Here is a 6,519-nt window from a genome sequence, read left to right on the forward strand (position 1 = left end):
TTTATTGCATGCTATGAAGCCACTACACAGGCATTATGGTTGAGAAATTTTGTTAGTGGTCTCAAGGTTGTCGATTCTATAGCGAGACCAATCAAGATCTTCTGCGATAATCGTGCTGCCATTTTCTTTTCTAAGAATAATAAAAGTGGAAGCAGAAGTAAGCATATCGACATCAAGTACCTTAGTGTGAGAGAGAACATTAAAAGGAATGAAGTATTCATTGAGCATATTAGTACTGAACTGATGATTGCGGATCCCATGACTAAAGGTTTACCGGTAAAGCAGTTTAAAAGTCATGTGGAGCATATGGGGCTCATTGATTCATTTTGTACTTAGTTCTTTCTATTCAATCTATAGACATCATGTTATTTTAATAAAGTTTTGTGCACATTTATTATCTTATCCATGAGGATAAAATTAAGTTTGGACCCGAATGACTTATAGGAAGTTCGTTCATTAAGTACATTATCCATAAAGTACTCATTTAGGGAGGTATTAGACATCGTGATACATGGAAGGGACGGCTTATTACATAAAAGCTTTACTGCCATGATTCGTGTGTAGTATTCCTTGAATGAGTGGGAGGATTCCATGAATGGTTGGAATAGATAAAGTATTGGCCAAATCATAGAACTGAACACCATAAGGAATTTATGTGTCATAAGGGCCAAGTGGGAGAATGTAAGAAATTCCATTTAAGTATGTCTCTTATGTCACATATATTATTGTAATTATAAAATTACGGTGTTCAATATTCTATTCCAATTTGAAGCTTATTATGTAAATCAAATATTATGAATTAAATGACTGATTTAATTCTTGTGGAACAAGTATTTGATTTCAATCAAATATTTTGAATTAAATCACTGATTTAATTCTTGTGGAACAAGTATTTGATTTAATTAATGATTTAATGTTTGTGGAATCAATTAGTTGTATTGATTGATTTTTTATTCCTTGATGGGAGGAATAATTAAGGTAACAGCTCTAATTGAGGGTACCCCTAACCTACCTATAAATAAGGCCTGTGTATTCCATCAATTGACACTCACTGGTAGGCATAGGTCAGAAGAACCTCTCAATAAAATTGTTTAGTTTTAGTTTGATTGCTGTGGAGTCGTTCTTCAAGCTGCTTGAGCAAAGCAATGGCTGGAGGTACATATACATATATATATTAAATTTCCGCTGCTAATTATATTGTTAATTAGCATTTATATATATTGCTCATCAATATTGGAAGTGTCAAACGACCCACAACTTGTTACAATTCCAGCCACATGTGAAAGAAAAATCTGGTACGGTGGCCTGGACCTTTGCACCTTTATACCAAAGATCAACCAATGTATAATTATTTATTTGTTGTGTCAAAATGAGAGATACACGTTTAATTGTATAAAACATGAATTTTCAGACCATATAAAAAATGGCCCCGCCAATTAACTATATATAAATATTTTCACGGAGCGCTATGATCATCATATAATTAACCAGCTGCATGAGAAGCTATATACAAAATTTAGTGATAATCATTGTTGTGCATGCAATATGGTTGACCAATAGTACTAACTACTGAAAAATATAAAAAATATTTTACTCCAAAACAAATGGAGCATTAATCATACTTTGATTTCTGAAAAAAAATGACACACAGATATATATGTGTGTGTGTGTGAAATTTGTTTTAGTTTGGAATTGCAAAATATATAAACGTCTTTTAGGATATTGACTAAAAATTAGTCATGCATGTATTACTTCTACCATCATTATGATTATTGTTTGTAATAATGCATATTCAATAAAAATATAACTAATAAGAGTGGTTTTAATAAGAGGAATGCTAGGAACCATCTTTTTATTCTTTTAAAGCTGATGCGGCTTTTAAAATCACTATTAAATTTTAGATGAATCATATTTGAATTTTGATTCAATGATGATTTTAAAAGCTACATCAACTTTAGGAGGATAAAAAGAGAATAAAAAGATGGTCCTTACACTACAAAAAAAAACAAGGTTTACTAATGCTTGAAATAGAGGCGCTTTAATAAAACACCCCCTTATAGGGACGTTTTATTGTGTAAACGACACAAAATAAAATTAGCAACGCCTGCGCAGAAAAACGTACCCTTAATTCGAGACATTCCAATAGGGCATGCTTCAATTTAGTTAATTAAGTGTGCCTGGTTGGCAAGCGCCCTTAATTCGGGACGCCTGCTATCTTGGCGCCCTTAGTTAGGGGCACTTGCCAGCCAAGCGCCTTTAATTAGAAGCACCTGCCAGCCAGCCGCCCCCTTTAATTAGGGGCGCCTGCCAACTAGGCACCCTTAATTAAGTGTGTCTGGCTAGCCAACACCCTTAATTAAGTGTGTCTGGCTAGCCAACACCCCTAATTAAGGGCGCCTGGCTGGCAAGCGCCCTTAATTCGGGACGCCTGCTATCCAGGCACCCTTAATTAGGAGTGCTTGCCAGTCAGGCGCACTTAATTGAGTGCGCTTGGCTGGCAAGCGCCCCTAATTAAGGGCGCCTAGATGGCAAGCGCCCTTAATTTGGGACGCTTGCTATCTAGGCGCCTTAAGCGCCTCTAATTAAGGGTGACTAGCTTGCAAGCGCCCTTAATTAGGGGGGAGCTTGCCAGTCAGGCACCCTTAATTAAAGGCGCCTAGCTGGCAGACGCCCCTAATTAAGGGTGCTTGCCATCTAAGTGCCCTTAATTAATTAGGGGCGCCTGCCAGCTCGACGCCTTTAAATAAGGGTGCCTAGATAGCAGGTATACCGAAATTATTTTTAGTTATATAAGGGAACTAGTTGCTCAAACATTAAGTTATATAAAAATAACTTAAACACAATAAAGGATAAAAGATAAAGGAAGAAAAACATAAAATTTGAAATTCCAATGTTGGCTTATCTTTTATCCTTTAATGTTGGCTTATATAACTTAAACACAATAAAAATTATTTTATGTTGATCTTCCTTTATCTTTTATCCTTTTATAGGGGAACTAGCTGCTCAAACACAATTCATTACCGTTTACTTAAGAACATATATATGATTGCATAATATACATTTGCATCTATTTATATATAGCTGAGAATGGATTAACAAATGAAGATGAGCATGCAGCTGATGCAAAAGGCGACCATCATGGATCATCACAAAGTATGTGTAGATCTTTATATCTTAGTCACTTGTAATATAATCTAGTTATATATAGGTTTGCATTTTCAAAATAGTTAGATATAGGTTTGTAATTTAATTTTTTTTTTTTTTGGTTTTATTATTTGCAGGTAATCATTAAGTGATGTACGTATACTTGACCTGTTAGGTTGGGTACATATTTGACACCAAATGTTAAGCGAAACCGTTGATATATTTTATTTCATATGCAATATACAATTTTTGTAAACTCTTTTAAGAGGCGGTATACTTTGTATTTATGATATCGTTTTTGATATTTTATTTCATATATATGGTACAATTTTTGTTAACTCTTTAAGATGTGGTACACTTTGTGTTTATGATATCATCATTTTGGATTTAGATGTCTTATGAGATATGAGATTGTATATATGGATTATATATGTATTGTGAGATATGTATAAGATTGTATGAGATTGATGAATGGAGAAAATATTTATGGATTAATCCAAAATTTATGGAGAAAATACGCAATACAGTATTGTATATCAGGAGAAAAAAAAAAATATATATATATATATATATATATATATATTTGGATTGTATGGAAAAAACATTTTTCTATATATTAAATATTGGAGGTGCTTTGTAGTGTGGAAGTGCTCCCATATTAAAATAGGGGCGCTTTACACGCAAGTGTCCCCTTTTATGAAAGGGGGCGCTTGCCCACCTGAGCGCGCCCTTTTTAGAATGAGGGCGCTTCCAAGGAAAGCACCCCCTTTTAAAAAATGGGCGCTTGCCTAGGAAGAGCCATCATTTCAAAAAAGGGGCGCTTGCCTAGGAAGCGCCCTCATTCTAAAAAGGAGGCGCTTGCCTAGGAAGCGCCTCATTTTTTAAAATGGGGCGTTTTTCACCACTAAGCGCCCGCTTTTAAAAAAGGGGGCGCTTTGTTCCAAACGTCTCCTTTTCGAGGCGCTTTTTAGTAACAAAACGTCTCAAACTTAAATTATAGTTGCCATAAAAACCGACGTATCCCAAGTGCCCCTAATCAAGCATTGCAAAATCAATAGAGACGTTTTTTTGGTCAAAAATGCCCCAAATAACCATGTCACTAAACCTTGTTTTTTTTGTGGTGTTAGCATTACTCATTTTAATAGAGCTAGACGTTCATATCTAAAATGAATTGACCAATGACTGGTTTTAGATAAATAACGTGGGGACCAACCTTGCTAAACCAACCCCAGAGGTGACGGCTCAAGAATTCGCATTCATCATGGCTACCAATGTTGAATCCACTTACCATTTGAGCCAACTCGCTCATGCTCTTTTGAAAGAATCGGGAGGAGAAAGTATTGTTCTCCTTTCTTCCATTAATGGAATGTTGGCAATAAGTGGCGCATCCATATTTATGGAGCAGGTAAAGGTACGTAATATATGTTTTCATAATTAACAGGTTATGGATATTGTAAAAATTTACGTATATGGTGGCTTGAATAATTCATAATTGAATTGCATGTTTTATATATAATATATGCAGGAGCAGTAAACCAACTTACTAGAAGCTTGGCATGTGAGTGGGCACGAGACAATATCATAACCAACTGTGTCGCACCTGAGGTGATAAAAACTCCTTTAACGGAGGGTGTAAGTGCATTAATTTGTCTTAATTGTTGGCATAATCATCATTGAATATGTTTGCCCCATTTCTTTCTTTTTTTGAAATCTATTTTTTGCACTCTATTTTTTGCTTACTTCCTATTACTATTAATATTACAGTTAGTCAAAAGCAAAGCCTTGGAAACTATAAATTCACGGACACCTATTGGACGACCTAGGGAGTCAGAAGAAATATCATCTTTGGTAGCGTATCTCTTACTACCTGCAGCCTCTTACATTACTGGACAGATAATTTATGTTGATGGAGGGATGACTGTGTACGGATTCAATCCCCTAGAACAATGACAAATATTGATCAAATATAATAAAGTCAAGCTCCTTAGTTGAAGCAGTTTTGAATAAATACATTTTATTTTATAGAGTAATGCTAGAAATTACATAATTTCACAACTATTTCTCAATGCTATAAGGTAATAGTTACAACTAATCATTGGATGATCAATTCTTGTTAAAAAAATAATAATAATTTTCATTTCTCACGTCGTTTTAATTATATGAAAATCCTATAAAAATTTATTAAATAGAATTTGTTGTGCAAATTTATTTAACTCGCAAATGCACGAATCGATTGTAGTTTAATGGATTGCAAGTGTGAGGTCGAACCCACAGAGAATTGTATTTTTGAAATGGCAATTTAAATCTAAACTAATTAAATCCTAACCTAGTTCTAAAAGGGTTTTGAATTTTGGTTTTAAAAATTAAAAAATAAACATAAACTAATTAAAATAAACGATAAAATACTAAGGTTTGGGAATCCACACTCACCGAATCATAACAACATACTTCCATGTTTATCAATATTAATCTGAAGTTCTGACAATTAAAATCTTAGATATGTTTCACTATGCTTCAACAGTTAATCAAAATTATCAGATGTATCCGTAAATCACAAAAGATATCCAATCTTAATTGAAACACCAAATGTATCCGTAGAATAAATCACAAGGGATATCCAATTATTTAGGCAAATAAAATCAAGTGATCAATTATGTGAAATTATCTTAAATCATCAAGTGTATCCTTGAATCACAAAAGATATCCAAGAATCACTCCACACATTGAAAAGAAGTAAAACAATTGAAATATTAAATCCAATAAAATCACATAAATAAATATTTACATGAAAGTATTGATGTTCTTCATCGGTGAGGCTTCATCCCTAACCTTAGTTTGAAATTTAGCTTCACATAAAAATAAAATCTAAACCTAAACCTAAAGAAAAACTAAACAAAAGAATTTTGTTCTCTGGGATTGTGTATCTTTTCTTGAATGCAAAGAAGTCTATTTATAGGCTTAGGAAAGTTCTAAAAACCTTATTAAATATAGATAATTCGGAGGTCTGTCTCCCAGTCAAAATAGAAGTCTGAAATCGGAATAAGATTCGTCTAGATTTGTGACCTTTTATTGCAGGGCAATTTTGGCATAGTAACCATCCGAATTAGGAAAATTCTATTTCACAATGAATTGTAGTATTTTGAGTTATCTTTCCACTTCCACTTGAATCACTTCAATCCGATATTTGATCGGAAAGTTATAGTCAAAATACTGAGACGTGTACAGAATCTAAATTTGAATCCGATCCGAAATCTTATCCAATCTATCTTTAATCCAATCTGATCTTTAATCCGATTTAACCTTTTTATAGGATTCGGTTGATCTTAACCACATCATCTAGGTCTTCTCAAAGTATGCTTTCTTCCAAACTTTGCA

General features: G+C 33.7%; 1 pseudogene; it reads left to right on the forward strand.

The window, feature by feature from the left end:
- Positions 1–3,099: 3,099 nt before the first annotated feature.
- LOC132185212 (tropinone reductase homolog At5g06060-like) lies at positions 3,100–5,094 on the forward strand (annotated as a pseudogene).
- Positions 5,095–6,519: the final 1,425 nt, after the last annotated feature.

This window comes from Corylus avellana, chromosome ca6 (assembly GCF_901000735.1).
Source record: "Corylus avellana chromosome ca6, CavTom2PMs-1.0".
Taxonomy (NCBI): domain Eukaryota; kingdom Viridiplantae; phylum Streptophyta; class Magnoliopsida; order Fagales; family Betulaceae; genus Corylus; species Corylus avellana.